Source organism: Elaeis guineensis, chromosome 3 (assembly GCF_000442705.2).
Source record: "Elaeis guineensis isolate ETL-2024a chromosome 3, EG11, whole genome shotgun sequence".
Classification (NCBI taxonomy): domain Eukaryota; kingdom Viridiplantae; phylum Streptophyta; class Magnoliopsida; order Arecales; family Arecaceae; genus Elaeis; species Elaeis guineensis.
Window position 1 is genome coordinate 2,398,490 of NC_025995.2, and position 12,081 is coordinate 2,410,570.

Here is a 12,081-nt window from a genome sequence, read left to right on the forward strand (position 1 = left end):
TTTGATCAATAATTAGTCCTGGTTAAGTTTTATACTCTGATATGCATCTCACCTTTATCTTTTTGTGAATATTTCATACTTATTTTTCACTTTAGGAAAAATGAGATATGCTTATTGTGCTAACTCTATTATCTATTCTCTCTTCTAATTCCTTTTTTCTGTCACTTCTTTCATCTTCCTTTTCATTTTAAACAAGCCCATCAAATTTCTTGCTTAAAAAAAGCCAATTAATTGCTTGTCTCATCTCCTCGTCATCACTCTTCCATTGTATATTAGTCTACCTCTTTATTTTTTAAGCCAATCTTTTCACTCCATATTAAATTTTGTGATGCAATAAAAAATAGAAATGTTTGTCACCATATACCATAAAATGCAATTGAAAACATTCTAAGAAGACAGGTAAACTTATATATATGGGTTATAAAGTTTATAAAGCCAAAAGCCTAAGGATGTGTTTGGTTACACTTTTTGATTTTTGATTTTTAAAAAGTATTTTTTATTTTTTTTGATTTTTACTATTGAGTAAAAGCAAAAAAGCAAAAAGTATGTTTGGTAACTATGTTGCTATAAAGCAAAAAATAATGTTTGGGGACGACGGGTGAAGAGCTCGACGAGGGAGAAGGATTCAGGAATGGAGGGAGAAGGAGGTAGGGAGGTGAAGAGCTCGATGAGGGAGAAGGATTCGGACTTTTTACTTTTTGGTTTGGCTTTTTAGATGTGCGGAAGCAAAAAAAAAGTAGAAAAGCAAATTTTGAAAAGCAAAAAATTTTTGCTTCACTAATTATTTTGATTATTTGGATTTTTGCTATTCATGGTGTTACCAAATATTGCTTTTTGATTTTTGCTTTTTAAAAATTAAAAAATAAAAAAAGTACTTTTTAATGGCTAACCAAATGCACCTTAAATATTTTGTTGCTGCGCAAAACTAAAAGCCGTAAAAGTTGAGAAGCATTTGTGGGCAAAAGGAAAAGCAAGCAAATATATGGAGTATCCTCTAAATAAAACAGTCAAGCTATAGCAACTCATCTCCAACAAAATTATTCCATGTAAGAGAGAATGTCATCAACAAATCAAGTTTGAAACAATGTGTCACTTATTAGTTGCTTGAACAGCCAAATATTTGTGAATTCACCGAGCAGCATTAAGCAATGAATCACTAAGTAGAAAAAGAAACAAAAATATAACCATCAGATTTATATCCTTGTATCAATTGAAATATACTTGCTTGGTAGCTCCAAGACCAATATTATGTGGGAAAATTGTAGCTTTATAGACATTATGGTGACCATGAACAGCATCAATGCCATAGATCATGGGAATTCCCAGACGGGTAGAAAGAGCAGCCTTCTGCATTTCATTTACCATATTTACCCAAGCTTCTAGAGAAGCTTTAGGAGCAGGCACACTACCAGCCCCACTCACTACACTACCTACACCACATATTCAGTTTAAAAAGAACAAATCATTTTTTGATCTATCTGTTTTCTGAATTAAATCAAGAGCCCGTACCTATGAAATATTTATTAATGACTTCAGATGTTGCATTTTCCATTGCAATTTGTGACATCTGACCAATCTTCTCAGCCAGAGTCATCCGGCTTAGTAGGTCGTTTATTCGAACATTTAGTGGTTGCTTGGGGTCCTTACACTTCAAATACTCTGCTCCTCCCATTGCCATCCAGGAGCATAAGAATACAGGAATAAATATGAGCCTTGGGGAGTGCTGCATCTTTACAGTACACTATAACCATTTGTTTCCAATCCTGACTGAAGATGAGCTAACGTAAGGCATAAGTGAGGCAAACTTATAAAAAATAGAATTAGTCTAAAATGCGTTAACATCGAAAGGAATAGAACCATAAATAAAATTGTAAGCATACTAATAAGGTGAGCATTTCTGCTATTGTAATTATCTCGACAGGTTATGCTCTTCTGGTACAAGAGAAGATGTTGCTATTATATTTAAATACTTTCTTTTTATTTAATGATTTGAAATAATTATTAATTCAGAGGTACAGAATCATCTCTAAGGTCAACCCTTGTCCACCAAACATTGGTCAACAAAATTCTAACTAGAGTTGAGCTAACAAGAAACATTTTCCAAACAAATAATGCCCAGAGAAATTAGCAAAAACATGTGAAGGGGATTCAGAAATAATAAAAATATGCAACAGTTGTAGAATGGATGGATAAAAGGAAAATCTAATCCGAATTGAAAACATTAAATTATAATAGCGCCGGATAAATTTTGGACTGGAAAATATGTACAGAGAGATCTGATACTCAGCAGAAAATAAAAACCTATACCTGATCATAGCATATCCATTCACTCCAAGACAAAAGAACACTTCTGCACTAAAGATGTTAGAATACCATGACTACATAGAAGTCCAAACAATTGATCTTAGGAGTTAACATGGAATGTAAAAAGCAAGGTATTACTTCATATGCAAATGTTGGACTGGAAAATATAATAGCACCGGATAAATTTTGGACTGGAAAATGTGCACAGAGAGATCTGATACTCAGCAGAAAATAAAAACCTATACCTGGTCATAGTTTATCTAAGCACTCCTAGAATACCATGACAACATAGAAGTCCAAATAATTGATCTCAGGAGTTGACAAGGAATGTCTACCGTAAAACAAGGTATGACTTCATGCTAGGACCAAGGAATGAGTACAGGATTACTTTGATTTTGTACATTTGCGTAGCATACAATTCCAATAAGAAACCATTTTTACTGACATCATCAACCAACATATGGCTATCTAGAAAATGTCTGATTTCTTCTTTATCAACAAGCAATCAGGCAGTCTGATTTCTTCTATAGCAACAAGCAAAAAAGCACAGTCAGGGATAATTTGCATCTTTCTTCACTTCCAGTGGTGTACTAATTGGCATTGGTTTTCATAAAATATAAACATAACCAATACCCATCTGAATGAATACTGGAACTCCGTTAGCATACATTCAATAACACAATTTCATCCAGGCAAAAACGAGGTGCATGCCACTATGCAGACATTGCCATCATCAACTGAAAGAGCATAAAGAATGGAACGATTAGAGTGGCTGCTTGGATTTTTCTTTTATCTTTTTGGGGGGGTGTTGGGGATAAACGAGCTATGGTACCCCAATCCAGCTGCATAAATCTTAAAGCGACGGAAAAAAATAGAGAGAAACAAGACTCCCGATTGGGGTCTTCTTTCCTATTGGACTCCCAATATCAATCGAAGAACGGCATTGGGGAGGAGTCAAACTCCTCTATTTAAAGGGAAGAGGATTTTCTATCTTCCCCATCGAGGATTGAGGTCCTTAAGAGAGGAGATCACTGGAGTTCTTTCTAAAAGCCCTTCATCATGTACATTGGAAATGGGACTTAAACATTGCCAGAAAGTCAGGTAAGAAGCCAACGGATCTTGATTGACCATTCTCTCTCTTTTTCTTAGCCCTTCAACCATAATTTTTGGCTGACGAATCGCCAAATTTTATCAAAAATAGGGGACTCGGTTGATGCCCCTGTTTTCTGCCCATCTTTCTTAATTTTTCCAATGATGGTCATCGTTGCTACCGTTCGTCAGTTTATGATCCCCTAACTGCATCATCGCAGCCCACATCTCCAACAGCAGTTGCTGTTTGCTTTGATCCCCTCTATGTCGGGAATAGAAGGGGAGTAAGCACCCCTTGTTTCGCCTAGGGAAGAAGGAAGAAGAAAAAAAAAGAAAAAACAAAGAAAGAAAAAATGAAAAAGAAAAAAGAGAAAAAAATAGAGAGTTTCTTTCTATTTTCTCTCACATCCTTCTATCTTTTCTTTTTACTTTCTCTCTCTATGACTTTCTCCCTTCAAAAAGTATTATTTTTTCTTTCTAAAATTTTCTTTCTCTAAATTATTTCTCTCTTCTTGGATTTCTCTCTCTAGGATTGATCTAGTAAAAGGCTTACTTTCAATGATTTTGATCTGACCTTAATGAAGGGGATCTGGTCCATGGTCGTTAGGCAACATATCGGCATCCATCTTTATCAGACTAGATATCCCTAGATTTGATCATCCATGATTTATATTAAAACACCAGTATGTTAATTCATTTATGATTTGACTAAAACATCTTGATTAAACTGATTGGGATGTCGGGTAGTATCATTTAGTCAGCTTTGTTCTATCCTCCTAGTTTCTCTCTTCTTCTCCATCATTCTCTCTACATGATTTGTGAATCTGTTGAAGGGCACTAAGTCTTATTACTTTGAACCCTAGTTGACCTCGTTAAAGGGGTTTTCTTTCAATGACTTTGATGAAGCTTGATGAACAGATCCTAACCTATAGCCGATGGATAGTGTATCGATCTCCATCTTAGCTCTTATCGAGTATGGCTAGTTTTGGTCATTCTTGATTTCTACTAAACCACCTGTACCCCCAGTCTAATCACGATCAAATAAAATTATCTTGATTGGACTAATCAAGTTCTCGGATACTATTGCTTTACCAATCTTATAAGGGTATCAAAATGTTGGATTTTTATTCTTAAAATATTGATCATTAAATTTTGTTTAAAATATACTTTGAATAATAGATTTTGAAGTACCCTCTTAGGATTAATTGAATTTGTCTATTCAGTATTTTGTAGAGATAAGTAGTGAACCATTTTTTTAAGATATTTCATAATTTATTTTGAAAGTAAATAATTAGTTTTTGATTTATGTGTGATTTATGAAATTATATTTAAATGGAGAATGATTTACAAATTTAGGATTATTTTTGAAAAACTATGATTCATTGATTTGTTATGAATTGTGCATATTGATGATCAAAATTGTGACATATATGTTACTTTGTAAAAGTATTTTTGTACACTTTGGATTTGAACTCTCAACTTAACTATATTCTTTGAACTCTACCAACGAGGATTGTGTATTGGCTCTCTGGACCTGTTAATAGGGGTTATTCATTAGTTCTCTAGATCCTGTCAATGGGGGCTGTGTATTGGTTCTCTAAAACCTACTAGTTAGGGTTATGCATTGATTCTCTAGACCTTGTCAATGAGGTTTATGTGTTGGCATGTCGATTGAGCTCATTATTTTTGTTCTGACCTCGCCACAGGGTATAAGTGTAGTCGTGATTAGGACTATTGAGTTATATGTTGTTTGATTCGAATCGGATTTATAATTATATATACATATGATTATTTGAAAGTATTTGATTTATATAAATTAGTATGAAATATATTTTTATGGTTATTTATATCATTTATTTTTGAGTATTATATCTTATCATAATATTTAAAATATCTAGTTGAGATATTCATTACTTACTGGATGATTGAGCTTTTTATCTTTCCTTCCTTTTCAAATTTAGATTCTTAATTACAGATATGAGTATTACTTTGGGAATAAGTTTAGATGTGAGAATCAATAGTATCAACAAGTTTAGACAAAAAATTATTATTATATTTTATAGGATTATTATTTGAAGTTTAATTCATGTAAAATCGTTTGAATATCATTAAAATTTTATGAGAGATTAAAGTTGATTTTAATTAATTAAATTTTAAACTTAATTTATTATTAATTTTATTATAATTTATTGATATTGTGTTTAGAATGTCTTACATACTTGTGAAAAAAAAATTTCATAAATATACGGCGGTTGTCATGATCTCTAGACTCGTAATCTCAGATCGGAGGCATGATAGTTAATATAATATCATAGTATAAGTTGATAAATTATGACACATAGAAATAACTATAGAATGAGTATAGATGAGTAGATAGTAGAGACATTGGGAAGTACATTTATGATGATTGCAGTATGAGTTATCTTCATGATTTTTAGTTAAGCCTTAAGATTGTGTATAAAAAGATCACTAAAGAATCATGGCTAATACGGTTTCACATATGATGGGTGATCTACGAATCATATTATGATTGGCTGAATTTGATCTAAAGTAATTGTAGGAGGGTTGATTATGAAATTTTATTGTGTATTGTGATTATTAATTTGATCACCAGTTATTTAAGTGAATTGCAAGCCCAAATTTGACATAGAAGAATACTGTGATATTGTTCTAGATTTTGAAGTCAATTATTTAGTGATAAGATAAAAGTTCACTCATTAAATATTATTTAAATTTGGATTAAGAGAAATCTTTTACGATATCTGATTAGAATATTTTTCAAAGTTGAACCTAGTATATGGATCATGTATAAACTGACATGTTGGAGGAAAATACATTTGGAAATATTGCAAATAAGTTTATTTCTCATGAAAAAAACTGATTTCATTTTGAGGTCATAGATGTTCATCTTGGTGGAATTAGTAACACTTTTAATTATCATTTTTGAATCCAAATAATAGATCTTATTTATGTCTATCGGAGACTATATAGTGGGTATGAAACCTCAGTTCAAGTTTGGATTTATATGTTGACCTGGGGATCTTTTGTCATTGTTGATGAGGTTGCTTGTAAAATATAGTATTGCATTAAGAATTTAAATTTTAGAGGCTTACATGATGATCATGGATGGTTTTTAATACATGCTAAAGATCTCGATAAAGGAAACTCTAGTAGAGATGTTTGAGTCAGTTATATTTATGTATTTTGATCTAAAGCATTCTAACTTGGTAGAGTATTGAGTAATTCTTCTAATTCTTTTTTACTTATAGGGTTTGGCTTGGAATCATCTAATTGAATTGATAAGAGAATCAAGATTTAATTCATATTTATGTTATAGTGGTTAGCTTATTTGATGTTTATGTGATAAGTAGCTCAAGAATTTATCAACTAGATGTGCTTGAGGCAACTTAAGGATGAGAATCAGAGCTTTTGGATCTTTTTAGTATATAATACAAAGGAGTATTTTGATCAAATGTTATATAGCGAATCCAAAAAAATTTGGTGATTTAAATCAGTGTGCAGTAGAAATATGATGATTGAATTATTTTAAACTAGTCAGCAATATTAATTCACTAAGTTAGAAGTTTATAATAGATGATATGATTTGATATTCCTTATAGAGGATTTCATTGACAATAGAAATGATAAAAATTTGGATTTTGAATAATTTGGGGCATCACTATATGATTTTTACTAGTGGGTCTGCTATCTATTATGCTAAAATAATTTTTAACAACTTGAGTTAAGAACCAATGGGCTATCGATTTTTGATTTTATATTTGGAATATGTTGTTATAGATTTCCTTGTCTTAGATTCGATGCTCATACTCCTCTATATGTTAGAAAGAAAGTGAGATTGTTTATCAACCTTTTATTTGTATTTCAATATTCATCTACTCAGTGTAGATTAGAGTTTGTTTATGATCTTGTGAAGATTGATTAAATCAAGAGCTTAAAAACTTGATATTTTTATCTGAAATCAGGATATTGATTTTGATTACAAGAAAGAATAGTTTTGATTCAGATCACTTGTAGTATTGATCTTTCCTTTGTAAGATGATTTAATAATGGAATTATATTGAGAATTAAAATATCAAAAAGTTTGAGGATGCGATTAGAACTATAAATTTTCAATTTTTGAAAGTATGGATGAAAAAAATTTTGAGAATAAATTTTTTTTAGGGGGAAAGAATATGATATCCCAATCAAATCGCTTGAATCATAAAGTGATGGAAAAAAATAAAGAGAAAGAAGACTTCTGATTGGAGTCTTGTTTCCCATTAGACTCCCGATCGGAGTCGAAGAACGATGCCGGAGAGGAGTTGAACTCCTCCCCCACTACCTCTATTTAAAGTAAGGATGCTAATGGGTCGGGTCAGACTGGGTCACTCGTGACCTCAACCCAATCCGACTCTTTGATTGGATATGAATATTGAACCTAAATCTAGCCCAATAGAAGATCGGATTGGGTCGAGTCTGGTCCATGATCAAACTTCTTGATCTAATGGATCATTTAGGTTGGAACTAGTCCATGTATAACCCAACCCCAATGCATGAAATATGGGTTCAGTTTAGATCTGGATTGGATCCAGATCAACATAAAGTTGTTTTAATAGTGGCAGTAATTTTTTAGCTCGGTATGAGTCTCAATCATTTCTTTTTCATGAGGGTCTTAGCTTGGTAATTAGATTGGGATTTTGGCATTAAAAAAATTTGGAAACAGAGGATATAATATTTTTCACCGATTTGTACCATAGGATCACCAAATTGGATGATTTCTAGCTTCATTGAGATCCATCATTTTCAAGAAAAAGAAGTGTAAAGCCAACCTTGTGGTAACAATCTATGGATCAAGGATAAGGAATCTTGTATATTACAAAAAATGAGTGAAGGCTCAAGAGTTAGTTGAAAGTGATGATGACTCGTAATGGTGTGAATAGAAAGGGTTGAAGTGGATTAAACAAGTTTTCTTCAAGTTTGGGTGGCATGATTATCAAATGCAATATGTCAATTGCCTTAGTAAGTTAGGTTGGGATGGTTGAGTACAAGTATCTTAAGGATATAATTATATCGAGCAATCATAAGGGCTACCTTGCCATGGCAGTTGTGGGCATATAAATTAATAAATGTAGGTGGAAATAAAGAAGAGATGTTACAAACCCATTGTGTGCAACTAGTCATTATGTTGGTAGTTATACCTTTTGATTACTCATTTTTTTTAATCTAAATTTTTGAAAAATTATCTTGCTCTAATGATTCGAGGTCAAATATTATGCATTGAAGCTACACTTGTAGGTTTTAGGATAATGCTTGATATGTTGTATACATAGACTGTTAGTCATACTATTATTTCATCTATATTGCTCATAATTCAATAGTAAAATACAAAATTATAAGAACTCCAAAGAGACTTAGGTTGAGTTAGGAGATACCATAGTTCGGATCATATACTAGATTCGAGTTGGATCGGGTCATTTATGGGTCAGGTTGGGTTGAATCGGATCAAAATTTCATAAACCCAGACTTAACTCAGAAAATAGAATATTTTAGAATCCGACCCGACTCCATGGGTCTTTTAAAATAATTTGGGTCGGGTCGGGTTGGGTCATGCGTTAATCCCACCCATTTACACCCCTAATCTAAAGGGAAGAGTGCTTCCCATCTTCCTCATCAAGGATCAAGGTCCCTAATGGAGGAAATTGTCGGAGTTCTTACCAAATATCTTTATCGTGTTCATTGAAAATGGGGCTCAAGCATCATCAGAAAGCTAGATGAGAAGTTAGCAAACCTCGATTGACCATCCTCTCCATCTCTTTTAGCCCTAAAATATAGGCAAAACCAATACCCATATGGATATTGAAACTCCACTAGCATACATTCAATAACATAATTTCATCCAAGCAAAAATGAGGTGACGTAAAATATTCCCTTGGCACTATGTAGATATTGCCATCATCAACCGAAAGAGCATAAAGAATGAAATGATTAAAATGGCTACTTGGATTTGGGGGGGGGGGGAGGTAAATGAGCTGTGATATCCCAACCTGGCCGCATGAATCTTAAAGCGAAGGAAAAAAAATAGAGAGAAAGAAGACTCTAATCGGAGTTAAAGAACGATGTTAGGGAGGAGTCCAACTCCTCCCCCTCCACCTCTATTTAAAGTGAAGAGGATTTTCCATCTTCTCCATCGAGGATCAAGATCTCTAACGGAGGAGGTTATCGAAGTTTTTTTTGAAAGCCCTTTATTGTGTTCATCAGAAATGGGGCTCAAGCATTGTCGAAAATCCATATAAGAAGCTGGCAAACCTTGATTGACCCTCCTCTCTCTCTTTCTTAGCCCTTAAATCATAGTTTCTGGCAAGCAAATCATCATATTTTATCAAAAAAAAAGGGAGGCTTGCTTGATTCCCTTATTTTCTGCTCGTCTTTCTTGATTTTTTTGATGGTGGTCGTTGTCGCTGATTGCTGATTTGTGGTCCTCCGACTGCATCATCATAGCCCACATCCCTAGCAATAGCTATCGCTAGCTTTGAGCCCCTCTGTTTCAAGAATAGAAAGGGAGCAAGCATCGCCTATTTCACCAAGGGAAGAAGGAAGAAGGAAAGAAAAAAAAAATAAAAGGAAAAGAAAGAAAAAATGAAAAGGAATAAGGAGAAAAAAATAGAGATTTTTCTCTCTTCCTTTTCTCCTCTCTCTACCTTCTCTCTAGTTTCTCACTCTAAAAAGTATCACTTTTTCTCTCTAAAAATTTCTCTCTAGATTGTTTCTCTTTTCATAGATTCCTCTCTCTAGGATTGATCTAGTAAAGGATTTATTTTCAGTGATTTTGATCCAATCCTAGTGAAGGAGTTCTAATCCATGATCATTGGATTGTGTGCGGCATCCATTGTGGCCAGGCCAGATACTCCTAAATTTGATCACCTATGATTTATATTAAACAATCTGTATATAAATTCATTCATGATTTGACTAAAATTAACATTTTGATCAAACTGATTGGGATGTCAGATAGTATCGTTTGGTTAGCTTCATTCCATCCTCTTAGTTTCTCTCTCTTCATCTCCATCATTCCCTCTCTACTTGATCTATGAATCCATTGAAGGGTACTAAGCCCTGTTACTTTGAATTTGAGTAGACATTGGTAAAGGAATTTTCTTTCAATGACTTTGATGAACCCCAATAAATGAATCCTAATATGTAATCACTGGGCAGCTTATCAGTCCCCATCTTGCCTCTTGTTGAAAATTAATAGTTTAGGTCATCCTTGATTTCTATTGAAGCACCTATATTCCCAGTCTAATCACGATCAAATAAAATCATCATGATTGGATGAAGAGTTGTCGGATTTTACTGCTTTGCAAACCTTATGAGGGTCTCAGAATGTAAGATTTTTATTCCTAAAATATTGATAGTTAAATTTTAACTAAAATATATTTTAAATAATAGATTTTAAAGGATTCTTTTTAGATTGATTGAATCTATCCATTCAGTATTCTCTATAGATAAGTAATGAACCATCTTTTCAAAATATTTTATGATTTATTTTGAAAGCAAATACTGAGTCTTTGATTTATGTGTGATTTGTAAAATTATATTTGAATGAAAAATGATTTACAAATTTGAGATTGTTTTTGAAAAATTATGATTCATTGATTTATTATGAATTATGGATATTGATGATTACCATTGTGATATATATGTTATCTTGTAAAAATATTTTTATGTACTTCAGATTTGAACTCTCTGTCTAACTATATTCTCTAAACCCTACTAATAGAGATTGTGCATTGGTTCTCTAGATCCTATCAATAGTAATTATATATTAATTTTTTAGATCCTACCAATGGGGGTTATATATTAGTTCTTTAGATCCTGTCAATAGAGATTATGTATTGGCACTCTGATTGAGCTTATTATTTCTATTCTGACCCCACCATATGATATAAGTATGGTCATAGTTAGGACTATTGAGGTATATATTGTTTGATTTGAATTAGATTTATGATTGTGTATATATATGAATATTTGAAAGTATTTAATTTGCATAAATTAGTATGAAATATGCTCTTAAACTTACTAATGGTATTTATTTTTGAATATCATATTTTATCATAATATCTCAATATTTAGTTGAGATATTCATTACTTATTGGACTATCGAGTTCATTACTGCTCCTTTCTTTTCATATTTAGATTCTTAATTATGGATGTGAGTACTATTTTGGGATAAGTTTAAAGATGAGAGTCGATAGTATGAGTCAAGTTCAGATAAAGATTTATTATTATATTTTATAAGATTATTATTTGAGATTTAATTGATGCAAGATCTTGTGAATATCATTGAAATTTTGTGAGAGATTAAAATAGATTTTAGTTAGTTAAATTTTAAACTTAATTTTTTATTAATTTCATTATAATGCATTGATATTGTATTTGGAATGTTTTACATACTTATAAAAAGTATTCTCTATGAGTATGTGATGGTTATCATGACCCATAGACTCGCGATCTCAGATCAAAGGCGTGATCATTAATATGGTATTAGAGCATAAGTGGATAACTTATAATATATAGAAACAATTATAGAATGAGTGTAGATGGATAGACATTAGGAACTTTGAAAAATCTATCTATGATGACTGTTGTATAAGTTATCTTCATGATTTTCGATTAAACCTTGAAATTATG